Source organism: Oryctolagus cuniculus, chromosome 10 (assembly GCF_051225735.1).
Source record: "Oryctolagus cuniculus isolate XC-2025 breed Fujian yellow rabbit chromosome 10, ASM5122573v1, whole genome shotgun sequence".
Taxonomy (NCBI): domain Eukaryota; kingdom Metazoa; phylum Chordata; class Mammalia; order Lagomorpha; family Leporidae; genus Oryctolagus; species Oryctolagus cuniculus.
The window spans coordinates 105,342,333-105,355,969 of record NC_142876.1 but is presented as its reverse complement, the minus strand read 5'-3'; the positions used below and the strand labels follow the sequence as shown (position 1 = coordinate 105,355,969).

Genomic DNA, 13,637 nt, shown 5'->3' with positions numbered 1-13,637 from the left:
CCAAGGGGTCACTTGAGCTGCTGTTCCTGGCCGAGTAGCCATCCAAACTGTCCTTTCATCTTCCCCGCAAAGTTGTTTTTCTGCTGCAGTTATCCAGAGTCAGTATTTGCAACCAAAAACCTGACTTTTAACAGGCTCCACTCAGAGACAGTCGATGGAAGAAAAAAAAAGAGTTGACAGCCGAAACGACTGTAATGTCTCCTCCAACACGGTGATGCACCTGCTCCACACACTCTTTCCCCATGCTAAGCTTCCGTGTGAGCCAGTGATTTAGCACATGCCTGGAGAAGGTGTTCTGGCAGGTACAGAAGACCCACAGATCTGAGGAGCCCTCTGAGAAGCAGAGGATCAATCTTCCGCCTCAATACAACTTCTAGAATGGGGGCAGGCATTCGGCTTCGTAGTGAAGCTGTGCCGGCTATCTGGATCCCATATTGGAGCACCTGGGCAGGATTCCTAGTTCTGGTCGCTGATCTGTGCTTCCTTAAAATGCAGACCCTGAGAGGCAGCAGGTGATGGATGACTCAAGTGATTGGGTTCCTGCCACCATGGGGGAGACCTGGATGGAGTTCCTGGCTCCTGGCTTCTGCCTGGCCCAGCCCCAGCCCCAGCTCCAGCCATTGCAGCCATCTGAGGAGTGAACCGGCAGATGAGAATGCCCTTTCTGCCTCTAAAAGTAATACAAAGATATTTTTTAACTTAAAGAATGGTAGAAAATAACCATTTTTCTGTCCAGAAAAAATGTTCTTCCCTAAGTACCTGGGACAGTCGCCTACCTGGGCAGGTGTGGTGCTCTAGGCGGGAGGGTGCTGACTGTGTACTCTACCTGCGCCCAGAATCACAAGCAAGGCCAAGGGAAGGGAAGGTTAGACAAGGTGTCTGCTAGCACCCCAATGCTATGCTCACAGAAGGCAAGTATCGTGTTACCCGTCTATTAAGAAAGGCCGGCCTGCGCCGTGGCTCACTAGGCTAATCCTCCGCCTTGCGACGCCAACACACCAGGTTCTAGTCCCGGTCGGGGAGCTGGATTCTGTCCTGGTTGCCCCTCTTCCAGGCCAGCTCTCTGCTGTGGCCCGGGAAGGCAGTGGAGGATGGCCCAATTACTTGGGCCCTGCACCCCATGGGAGACCAGGAGAAGTACCTGGCTCCTGCCATCGGATCAGCACGGTGTGCTGGCCGCAGCATGCCAGCTGCGGCGGCCATTGGAGGGTGAACCAACAGCAAAGGAAGACCTTTCTCTCTGTCTTTCTATCCACTCTGCCTGTCAAAAAATAAAAAATAAAAATAATAAAGGCCACCCTTCTAACGCCATTCCTGGAAAATGGACCCCCATCACAGCACAGGTCCCACGGGGTCTCAGTCTAGTTTCTGCTTTAGCATATGTCTTACCACATTAGATGCACAATCAGGAGGCTTGGTGGAGAGACCAGGGAGCCAAGCTTCGGGTTTGGGGCTTAGAAGAGACCCTCCTTAGGGCCAGCCCTGTAGTGCCTCAACCATGTCTCACGCTCCAGCCCAGTCTTTCCAGACATTGGGGAGTGTGTGTCACACTCAGCTTATATGATCTGCTGCTCGCCCACATCCTATTGTTCCTCATGTGTGAAGCTCCCTCAGACACATCCCAGGATGGTGTTGCTGGACCAGACAAAGGGTCTCTCACCATCCCCATGCCAGCAAGGCACCTGCCTTCCCCTGTGATATTTGCATGGGCAAAGGCATGAATGATTTGTTCATTGCAATGAGAACCTGCAGCTACTTTTGATGTGGTTCAGCTTTTTACAGTTATCCCAACTATTTACTTTGTTATTTCCAAATAGATTTAAAGACCATCTCCCATCCTCTCCCGGGCAATGCCCTTTATCAAAATTACCAGCAAGAAGGCAATAGCGGAAAGCAGCCTAGGGGAAAATTCTGATCATGCTTATGTAATAATATCTCTGAATATATTATCGTTGACAATGCATGGAAGTAAATTATGAATGGAGCGAACACATTGAGGTGCATTCATTTCTTTTCTCACCGACGGAAGTGGATGTGAGTTTTGGGCATCACCCCTACTGACCCTGTAATGCCAGCTCTTTAGCCCCCTGACACATTACCGGCATCAAACTCCATCTCTCAAAGTCTGAAACTCTACCCGATGAGCCTATGGCTCAAATCTAAATGTGCAGATGAGCTGTTGGAATCCTTTTTTTCTGCAAGGACAAGGATCATGATTCAGATAGCACTAGTGGGTCTGAAGACACTGGGGAGGGTCACTCTGAAAGGGCAATATCCTTGCCACATGACCACTCTGTGTGTACAAGTTACAAGGTGTTTCCAATGCAGGTTGAGCTGCCACTGACAGCACAGTGCTAACTCAGGGGAGGAGCAGCTCAATCCAGTGCTGGTCAGAAATGGCGCCTGGTCACCCTGAACTTTAGGGTGGGAACTATCGCTTCTCTTCCCATTGTTCCTTCTCCCCACAGAGAGCCTTTCAAGCCGCTCCGGATCACCTTTCCTGCAAAGTTACTTTAGTGCAGTGTTGGGCAATGCCCATGTTCACACCTGTTTGTAGGTGTTTAACACTTAGAACCCTGCAATCCCAGAGACTAAAATTTAGTTGAAGGAAATGAGATGCTCCTCTGCCAGACTTTCAAAGACAGGTTTATTCTGTATACCTCAACACATGATCTGAGAGAATACTACAGGACGCATAGGCAGGCCAGTCGACATGCAAGTTGGCAGGGGAGGGGCATACTAGTATATTGTCACAAATAGCCACTCCCTTCTCTCAGATCAGAGGGCTCCTCCCCCAGCTTCTTCCACGGTATAGTTCTGATCTGCCTGCCAATCCAAGTGACAAGTCAAAGACCTAACTGCTGTAGAAAGCTTTGAATAGCAAGATAAGGCACCTGGTCTTTATTTAATAGGCAGGAGGGAACTATTGTAGTTTTTACATGGATTGTTAAACACAATACTGACATAATGAAGAGAGTTTGTTTGTTTAGAAGATTTGGCTAGTGGAAGAGTTTGAAATTTCACTGTGTGGGCTTCAGAGCAGATTTGAGATGGCAGGGGAAAAACGATCTGTGGGAAAGTATCAGAAGGTAACTTAACCGTAATTAGAATTCTACAAGACAGAATCAAGACATAAAATACTTGAAGAGATTTTCTGAGAAATATCAATTTACCAATTAAATAGTCCTAAAGAGGACTAAATTAAATAGTCTTAAAGAGGACAAACCAACCACAACCAGACATCATAGTCAACTTTTGAAAACTCAAGACAAAGAGCAAATCTTGAAAGTAGCCAGACAAAAAGGAACTTTACATACAAAATGAATTTGGGAATTATTGCTTGTTTGTCATCAGAACCCGTGGTGGTAAAAATCAGTCACAATTTAAAAACAATAACCTGTGAAGGCAGAATTCTACAGCCAGCCCAAATATCCTTCCAAAATGAAGACATTTTCAGGTAAACAAAAGCTACATAAATTTCTTATGAATAGACCTGTTTTGCAAGAAATGTTAAAGGATGTTCTTCACACAGATGGAAACCTGGATCTTTAAGAAGGATGAAGATCATCAGAAATATCAATTATACTGGCAACCATCAAACAGCTTTTTTTTAAGAACACATAAGACATTTTAAAGCAGTAACTGTTATACTGAATTGTATGACTTACATGTAGATATTTACACATACACACACAGCTATAATATTAAATATGACATAGGAATAAAAGTAGTTGCTGCCAAATACAATTTAGGTACAACAATATATATTAACCCAAACTTAAAGATATATATTGCAATCCCCAGAGCAATCTCTAAAATAAAATGTCAACATAATTTAGGTTTCTGCCACCTACTTGGGAGACCTGGATTGAGTTCCCAGCTCCTGACTTGGACTTGGCCCAGACCCACCTGTTGTGTGCATTTGGACAATGAGCCAGCAGATGGAAGCATGTGTTTGTCTATCACTCAGTCTGCTTCTCTAATAATTCTTTTTTACAGCCAGTAGATCACTAAAATGGAATTCTAGAAACTATTCAACCCAAAAGGACATAGCAAAGAGAGAATAGAGGAGAAAGTACAATTAAGATAAACAGAAAGCAAATAGCAAAATGATAGGCCTAAATCTAACCCTAGCCATAATTACATTAAATATAAGTGGACCAGACACTCCAATCAAAAGCAGCAACTACCAGACTGTTTAAGGAAACCAAGACACAGCTAAATGTTATCTACAACAAATACATTTTAAATATAAAGAGATAGGTTTAAAGTAACCTATGGATATAGCATGCAAGCAGGAAGTATAATGAAGAGTGGCTGCATTAAAGAGTAAGTACTTACTTAAAAAGTACTCTTTAAGACAAAGAGTTGCCTTTAATAACTGGAACATTCCATAATTAGAGAAGGGTTGGCTTTTCAGGAAGTCTAAATTATCATAAATCTAAATTATCTAAATTATCATAAATAAAAATCATAAATTACCATAAAAATATAAGTTAAATAACTTCAAGGTATGTGAAGTACAAATGAATGAAGCCCAAAGAGAGAAAAACAAACCTATAATCATTCTTGCAGATTTTTTAATACTCCTCTGTTATTGATAGACAACTAGACTAAAACTTCAAACACAGTAAAGGCAGATTTTTTAAAATACTAGTGATCTACTTGACCTAAATGACACTTGTAAAGTGCTCTGACTACAACCTCCGAATACATACAATGCATTCATCAAGACACATCACATACTAGGTCACACATCCACACTCAATAAATCCAAAAGCTTGAAATAAAACAGTATATGTTCTCTGTCCACAATCAAACTAGAAATAGCTATCAGTAAGACTGCTGGGGCAAAAAATCTGGAAATTAAACATAGCCCTAAAAAGTCTAAGAAGAAGTCAAAGTAAATTTGCAAATACTTTTAACTGATTAATAAGTGAAACATATTAAGATGTATCAAATTGTGTGCTAAAATAAGACTTAATGGCTAAGAAGAAAATTACAGCTATATTTACTCCAGAATAGTGTTAAACCAGTCACCTAAGTTTCCATGTAATAACTAAAAAAAGCGCACAGGAAATCCCAAAGCAAGTAGAATAAATATAAATAAAAGTGTAAGTAAACGGGCAACAGACAATTAGCAAGCAGTAGAAAAATCAAAAACCTGTCAAAGAGGCCAGAAATTGGCTCTAACAAATTAACAATATGGATAAATCTCTAGCTGCAATAATCAAGAAAGGGAATACAAATTACCAGTATCAGGAATTAATGACATTAAAAGGATAAGAGAGCATTAAGCACAACTAATAAATTAAGCAATTCAGGTGAAGTGGACAAATTCCATGAAAAATAGAACTTATTAAAGCTGACAGAGGCAATATGACATCTAGAAATTAAATAGATAGTTGTGAAGCCAACTAATTATTTTCAAAATCATTCCCACAAGATTCCAGGACTAGATGGTTCCATTGTTATGTTCTACAAAGTATCCGAGAAAAAAAATAACATTAGTCTCACACAAACTCTTTCAGAAAATAGAGAATTAATTTTGAAGCCAACTTATGAGACCAATATCTCCCTAATACCAACACCAGGCAGAGAGCATACATGAACACTGCAGACGGGCATCGCTCACGCCCATGCAAGGGCACTTCAGAAAGTGTGTGGAAGATGCAGCTCAAAGATGTTTATTTTGGTGTAAATCTGTAAATCAAAATCTGTGCGATTTTTCTTAATACACATTTTCTGTGAACTTTGATAACTCAAACATACAGAAATCCTTAGCAAAATATCAATAACTCAATACATTCTGAACAAATGGAACTATGGCTAGAACATAAGCTGGTTTAAAATTTGAAAACCAGACAATATAATTTCCATATGGATAGCCTAAAAGAAAAACCATATGAATGTTTCAATAGATACAGAAAAAAAAACATGTGACAAAATTCAATATATATTCATGATTTCAAAAACTCACGATACTGGAAATAGAAATTGCTCAGTCTGATCAAAGGTACCAACATTTATAGCTGGCATTGTATTTTATGACATCAAGGCTGTCCCCTTACAGTCAACAACAAATCAAGGACGGATATTCATCCTCACTACTTCTATTCAGCAGTGTGCGAGGAAATGCCAGCGCAGCAAGGCAAGAAAAAGAAAAACCGTACCAGAAAGGAAGATGCTGGGGCCGGCGCTGTGGCATAGTGGGTAAAGCTGCCGCCTGCAGTGCTGGCATCCCATATGGGCGCCGGTTCGAATCCCAGCCGCTCCACTTCCCATCCAGCTCTCTGCTGTGGCCTGGGAAAGCAGTAGAAGATGGCCCAAGTCCTTGGGCCCCTGCACCTGCACCAGAGACCCAGAAGGAGCTGCTTGCTTAGGATTGCCACAGCTCCGGCTATTGTGGCCAATTAGGGGTGAACTAGCGGACGGAACACCTCTCCCTCCCTCCTTCTCTCTCTGCCTCTCCTTCTCTCTGTAACTCCTTTAAAAAAATAGATCTTAAAAAAAAAGGAAGATGCCAAACTGAATTCAAAGATGACATGGTTGCTTAATAGAGAAAATTTTAAACAGTCCACATATAACTGGAGCTAGTGGAATTAGAAAAGTCACAAGATATATGACAAACTTTTAAAAATGAATTTTATTTCTACATACAAATTGCAACATTGAAATTTAAAAAGCCACACCCTTAACAGTAACTTTCCAGCCTCTCTGGCATGAGGCACAGGCTGGGAACAAGCTCTGGTCAGTGCAATATCAACAGAGGTGATTTCTACCTTCCGGTCTTGGTCCATAACATCTTCTGACCTGCACTCCTCACTCCACTCTCCTCTTCTGATCATTACCGGAAACAGGACAGCCTTGAAAACCTGGGTTTTGAGACTGCTAGGTACCTGGGTCCCCAAAGCACAGCTTTTGCTGAGTGATGTCTGCTATTGTTTGGATACTCCTAGCAAACTCACTGTGTTTGGTCCATTAGCTGACATCAGCTTCACTGATCGAGTGACCATCGCTAGGGGATCAGATACAGGAAGCACACTGGATGCCTACGTTACACATCATGCTGTAGCCAAATGCTATAAAGAAGCTATAAACATAGATGGGCACAAATCTTAAACATTCAGTGGACAGAAAGAATGAGATCCATGATGTAGAACCATCTGCAGGGGGCAGCACTGTGGCACAGCAGGTTAAGTGACCACCTGTACTGCCAGCATCCCATATGGGCGCCAGTTTGAGCCCCAGCTGCTCCTCTTCCTATCCAGTTCTCTGCTATGGCCTAGGAAAGCTTCAAAAGATGGCCCAAGTACTTGAGCCCCTGCACCCATGTAGGGGACCTGGAAGAAGCTCTTGGCTCCTGGCTACAGATAGATCCAGCTCCAGCCATTGGGGCCACCTGGGGAGTGAACCAATGGATCAAAGACTTATCTCCCTCCACCTTTCAAATAATTCTAAAAAAACCATCTACATGCATTTCACTGTATGCTGAAGAAATCTAAGGTGCATTAATAAATGCATTAGAATAGCAGGAGTGAAATGGGAGTGGATTCTAAGGACAAACCGAGATGGGGGATGCCTGATCACAAAGCCAAACTCAACTACAAGCAGACAACAGGCTGAAGGTTGGGGAGTGTGACAGCAGATCCAGCATGAGCGGCTCCCAAAGGCCTTATGAAAGATGCGAGACATTGTTTAACGGCTATCCTAGTGGCAGAGTCTGCTTCACACCAATAGCAGATACGAATTACCTATGATTTTCGATGAAGCTCTTTAAATCAGAGACCGATCCTAGTGTATTTAGCTAAGGAAAGCTTTGATATTCATGGTAACATTTGCAAAACAAATGGTATACATTTTCTTTTTTTTTAAAGATTTATTCATTTGAAAGAGTTACACAGAGAGGAGAGGCACAGAGAAAGAGAAAGAGAGGTCTCCCATCTGCTGGTTCACTCCCCAATTGGCCGTAACGGCTGGAGCTGTGCCAATCCAAAGCCAGGAGCTTCTTCTGGGTCTCCCACATGGGTGCAGGGGCCCAAGGACTTGGACCATCTTCTACTGCTTTCCCAGGCCATAGCAGAGAGCTGGGTCTCGAACCAGCGCCCATATGGGATGCCAGCACTTCAGGCCAAGGCGTTAACCTTGCTGTGCCACAGCGCTGGCCCCAGTATACATTTTCTGATTGATGCAAAAAAAAAAAAGTCACATAATGCTTATTTATGTGTTTCTAAAGGAGGGCAGCTAGGAAAAGAGTGATGTGATACTGCAGGTGCAAGAACGTACAGATCAGTAAGAAGGGAAACCGTTTTCCCTTTAACTGGGAACACTGGAAGGGAGCTGCAAAGAGCCTTGAATGTGGATCGCAGCCATGGTTCCCACCCAGCTTTCAATTCTCTTCTGCAAACCAACAGCTCAGGACCATAGGACATTTTCCCCAGGCACACATGAGCAGGGAGAGGACCTAACCAGTTCATAATCCTACTATATTTTCAATTTCTGTGTGAGGGAAGAGGCCCAGTTCCAGTTTAGCCATTTAGCATGTGAATTATATATGATTTTAGATGAAGCTCTTTAAATCAGAGACTGATCCAAGTGTCTAACTGCTGGAAAGGGGGCAATAAAGAGACATTTACAACCCCACAGAAATAGCACCAGCCATTAAAGCGGTACCAGGGATGAAGGGAGACTCATCATTCAGCGAGATGACTTTGGTCTCACTGTAGGCAGTCATATCCCCGGGTCCTTTCCAAGACCTCCAGCGAGAGCCTGCATCAGCGGATAGCACAAGGCTCTGCTTTTTCCTACAGCTGCGCACACACACACCTACGACCAAGTGGACCTCATAAATGATGCACGGCAAGAGATTAACCAAACTCCTAACAAAACAGAAGAGTTACGACAATCTGCCACAATAAGACAGCAGAATGCTTTATCGCTGGATTTCTGATCTCGTGTTTTCAGGCCACAGTTCACTGGCAAGGCAGAGGGACTCTCCCGTCCTCACCCGTGATTTCCAAAGAACCCGGTCCTGGTGACGCCAAACATACACTGTGATTCCTTACATGTGGGGAGGTGACTGAACGCTATGCATAGCAGCATGGAATCTGTGGACAGGAATTTCAATGAAAGGACAAAGCGCATGGCCAGGGAAAAGGTTAAGGGCCTAACGTTCTTGACTCACGACTGATTTCAGTGATGAACCTGGCAACTCACGCCTGTGGACCCCACCGTGCGTCTCCAGAGTTCAGCGCAGCACAGCCAGTGTACCCTAAGGAGCGCTTTGTAAGGATGTTGTCAGGGTACAATGCCTTCAAGTCACTGTGAAAGTGGTACAGGATGCCCTGCAGGTGAAACCCAGAATCACCCTAGGGGACAGAGGCAGGAGATGCTCTATTCAACCAAAACAGGAAACACGTGGTTTCCACCGTTCTCGGGAAAGGTGGGATAGGGAGGGTGAGAGAGGGTGGGAGTGGTCCCCTCTCACTGGCCCTGAGGATTCTTTGAAACTGGCGGATATTCACCTTCCGGAGCAATACTTAGCTTCCCTCGGGGACAATCAGCATCCTGGTAGGAAATAGCCTTTGGCACACTGCCATCTAGTGGCTTTCAAGGAGAACTGAAAAAGCCCTTGGTATTTTTAAACTCCCTGGGGCACAGGCAGGGGTCAGTTTATGCAAGCTGTATTCTAAGCCTCTTCTACAAAGCAGTTCTAGTGAACTTCGGCCATGGCAGTCCTGGCTGCCGTCATGGGAATGCTTCCGCTTTACATCATCTAGGATAAGGACAACATCATCTACCCCAAAGGTTGCTGTAAAGATAAAAATGATGGTCGTGCAGAACAGGCTTTCAGACACCTGGGCCAACAACCCAAGTTAGAGCCAACGGCAGTTCTCCATTGAAATCTCACTAACATGGCACTCCTCAGAGTTCAGCTCAGCCACCCAGGCTTGCCAGGTTGCCCTAACTCCAACTACCTGCAAACTGAGGCACTGCTCTGGCCACCTCTTTCTTTTTCCCATGTCTAGGACCATTATTCTTTTTGTGACTTGCAAAAGGAATTGTGGTTTTCACCATGCTAAGGACCAGCAAAGCACAAATGAATGATTAAATTTGGTTTTGAGTGAAGTCACTCTGCCTCACGTGGAAGTTAAGAGTCTGGAAACAGGGGAGCAGGGACCCTCCAACCCCTTGCTTCCAGCAGTGGAGGCAAGAGTGGTTCATCAATGCAGGTCCTGCTCCTATGTGAGGCGGCTTTAAAATGTTCATAGAAAAATGGAATTAGGAATTAAGTTTATTTAGAGGTGGGTGTTTGGCGTCACAGGTCATTGTTTTCAACACCAGCATCTCACACTGGACTGCTTAGGTTCAAGTCTTGGCTCTGCTTGTTCCCAATTCCAGCTTCCTGTTCATATGCACTCTAGGATACATTAAGAAGTGGCTCAAGTCATTGTGTCCCTTCTACCCAGATCGGAGACACAGACTGAGTTCTTGACTACTGCCTTTGGCCCGGCCCAGCTCTGGCTTTAACAGACATTTGGGGAGTAAACCAGCGAATGGGGAATTCTCTCTGTGACTCTCAGATCCATCAATATTTTTAAAAAGACAAAGTTGATTATGATGCAAGAACTTGAATGCACGGTTTTTTGTAATAGGCTTTTTTTTTTTTTTTTTTTTAAGTATCCTCCTACATTCTCATCCTTGCCCTGGGGTACACAGTGGTCTTGCTGCTACTATCATTCAAAATAACTTAACACACATCAGAAGTGTCTGCCAAGAGCGCTTTCCAAAGATCTGATAAAGAGACTCAAAGATCTGAGAAAAAGACAGGTCATTTTGTTTTTTGTGAAAGTTCCAGATTCCCAGTAAGGAAACCTACGGTCCCTGAAATGCAGTGAAGTCGGTTCACACCGCACCTCCAGGCTGGCCTGCTGGGTCAAAGGCCTCTGACGGCCTGGTTGCAGGCACACTGATTGCAATTTGCACTGAGAAGATAGACTCTCCCAGGAAGAAAAGGCTGATAGAAGTCCTTGAGCTGATTTTCCTTGTTGTTGTTAAGCTGGACTGTCCCCTACTTCCAAACCAGGCTACCCTCGGGCAATACGACAGTATTGAAAGATTGGCATTGAAAGGCCCCAGCCATCTAACAGGCCATTTAGGATTTTAAACAATGAAAGAACTGCATTCCCGTATCTGCATCAAAAATCATACTTGGGACGAAAGAAATGCTAAGTGCGGGGCCGACACTGCGGCTCACTAGGCTAATCCTCCGCCTTACGGCGCCGGCACCCTGGGTTCTAGTCCTGGGCGGGGCGCCGGATTGTCTCCCGGTTGACCCTCTTCCTGTCCAGCTCTCTGCTGTGGCCCGGGAAGGCAGTGGAGGATGGCCCAAGTCCTTGGGCCCTGCACCCCATGGGAGACCAGGAGAAGCACCTGGCTCCTGCCATCGGATCAGCGCAGTGTGCCGGCCGTAGTGCACTGGCCGCGGCGGCCATTGGAGGGCAAACCAATGGTAAAAGGAAGACCTTTCTGTCTCTCTCTCTGTCCACTGTGCCTGTCAAAAAAATTAAAAAAAAAAAAAAGAAATGCTAAGTGCGAGGATGTCCTAAGCTTCGTCACTGGAAACCCCAAGGCTGTCCCCAACCCTGTCACCACTCACTCCCAAGCCACGCATAGTATACCTGCTCCAAACTCCCAAGTCATGCTTGGGTCTCTGATTTTTAAGGGTGTCATTTAACACAGTTTAACAGTGTCAGAGACATTATGTGCTCTGGTAGGAGGATACAGCCACGCATACAGTCCTTCCAAGATCAGACCACTCACAAGTGGACGGTAGGCACAAAGCAAGAACAAAGGCGCTTTCACAGTGGTACTCTGATTGCTTTTCTAAGAAGAGTTTAAATTCCATTTTTTAGTTTTGGCTTCACTTTCCCCAAACTTCATGCAGGCTCAGCAAATGCCTCTGTAGATGGCCATGCACACCAAGCCTGGCCTCCTCTTTCTAATGAGCCACAGCCCCATCTTCTCCTTTTCTGTCTTGTGTTTTCATGCATGCGTTAGGCCTATCTGTTCCCTTCCTCTGACCTTTCACCTCCGCTCCATCTACTATTGTTTCTCTTACATCTATGCTCTTCAGCTGTACATTTCTGCTAACACTGTTCCTTTCTTCAAGTTGACCGTTCATCCTCACTCAGCTCCCCGATACAACGGTTCCAGTAGTTCTGTGTTCTAAAAAGATTCATTTTACTCAGTTTACAAGGATCTTGCTTGAGATGCAGCTGTCTTGGTCAACACCTTGCCCTTGAGGTGACCTACAGGATGCACAAAGTTGTCACGAGAAAATGCCTTTCACGGGTGCCTGGAACATCTCTCACGAGTGTGAAAATTCCTTGACAAAGTCCAGGTGCATTCTGGTTAGCCTTAGATGGTTTGTAGACCAAAACGCCTTTCTCTCCTTTCTCCTAGCATGGGGATCACTATCTCGCAGCCACTCAAGACTATACTTCTGCCCCTAATGAATTCCCATCTATGATTCTGCATTGGTCCACCTTTCTTCAGTATAGCAGTCCCTCCCACATTTGGGGACCAGTTCTCATATACCAGGGTTTTCCAAAACATGTGGAATAGCATTCTTAAAACGTTTAGTTGTTGAACCTGTGAGCCTTTTCCTTGAAGGTATGAGATATTCCGCCTGGTCAAAGAGCTCAGGGAGAATTTCAAGTCAGGCTCTCTTCTATTTCCATCCTGATGAGCCTACGCAGCTGGCAGGGGGTGTAATACCGGCTCCAGAACTGCCTTCCCCCTCCCAACCAGGCACTCCCACTTTTACACACAGTCTGCCCACAGCCCTGGGTTTTGGAAGTACAAAGGTAGACACAGAACTGCCCACCACAACCACGCTGCCCCCTCCTTATTTCCTCAACTCCTTGCCCCAGCCGGGTTGTTGCGTTTTGTTTTTCCTGCTGTTTCTTGGCTCTCACTGGGGGTTGTTTGTTGCTTCCCATTCCAATAGGGAAGGAGCAGGCACCAACTGTTCCAAGGCAACCTGAGAGAGAGGCATAAACAGAACCAAGAGGCTTTCTTTGCACAACCACCAGCCACTCCATGCTCACAGCTGGGGATACCTCTCCCCAGAGGCTCCTCAGTTGTTCTCGAAGTTTCCAAATTCCATTCTTCCTTCTTCCTTCCCAAAGGCTGGTTTTACATTAGCAGCCAACAGCCCATGTTGTTCAAAACAACTTGGCAGGAATGGCTTAATTTATAAGGCAAGCCTCTTCCCCACATTGGGTCCCTAGTTAATTCCTACAAACTTTGTTCCGATTGGCTGGACACCTCTGTGGAATCCAAGGCCCAGAAAGGATTTAGCAGAAACATTGTTTCCCAACTGCAGTGAAAATGTGATTTCTAACCTAGAAGAAAGAGACCTTTGCCATTGCACCCAGGCCCTGGCCAGACCATGGGGTTGTTCTACTAGGATTACAAAATGGAGAAAGGAGATTAGATATCAAATGCTTATTCCAAACCCTGTTTCCATAGACTAGCCCTGTCATTTTGAGGAAAGTCAAGTCCATGGTAGTCCAAAGTGCTGTACAGATTCATTTGACATGACCACGGCCATCTTGGACTTAACCATCCTG

At 44.7% G+C, this 13,637-nt stretch overlaps 1 long non-coding RNA gene across 4 annotated transcripts in view; it reads right to left on the bottom strand.

The window, feature by feature from the left end:
• LOC149124388 (uncharacterized) overlaps window positions 1-13,637 on the bottom strand; it is a 90,958-nt gene that overhangs the window by 73,387 nt on the left and 3,934 nt on the right. For 2 of the 4 annotated variants that reach the window (XR_016214393.1, XR_016214394.1), the window contains one exon: window positions 8,334-13,045. The exons of the other annotated variants lie outside the window; for them this stretch is intronic. This is a non-coding gene — a long non-coding RNA (uncharacterized LOC149124388). Of the gene's footprint in view, window positions 1-8,333; window positions 13,046-13,637 lie in introns of those variants that run through there. 4 annotated transcript variants of the gene reach the window in all.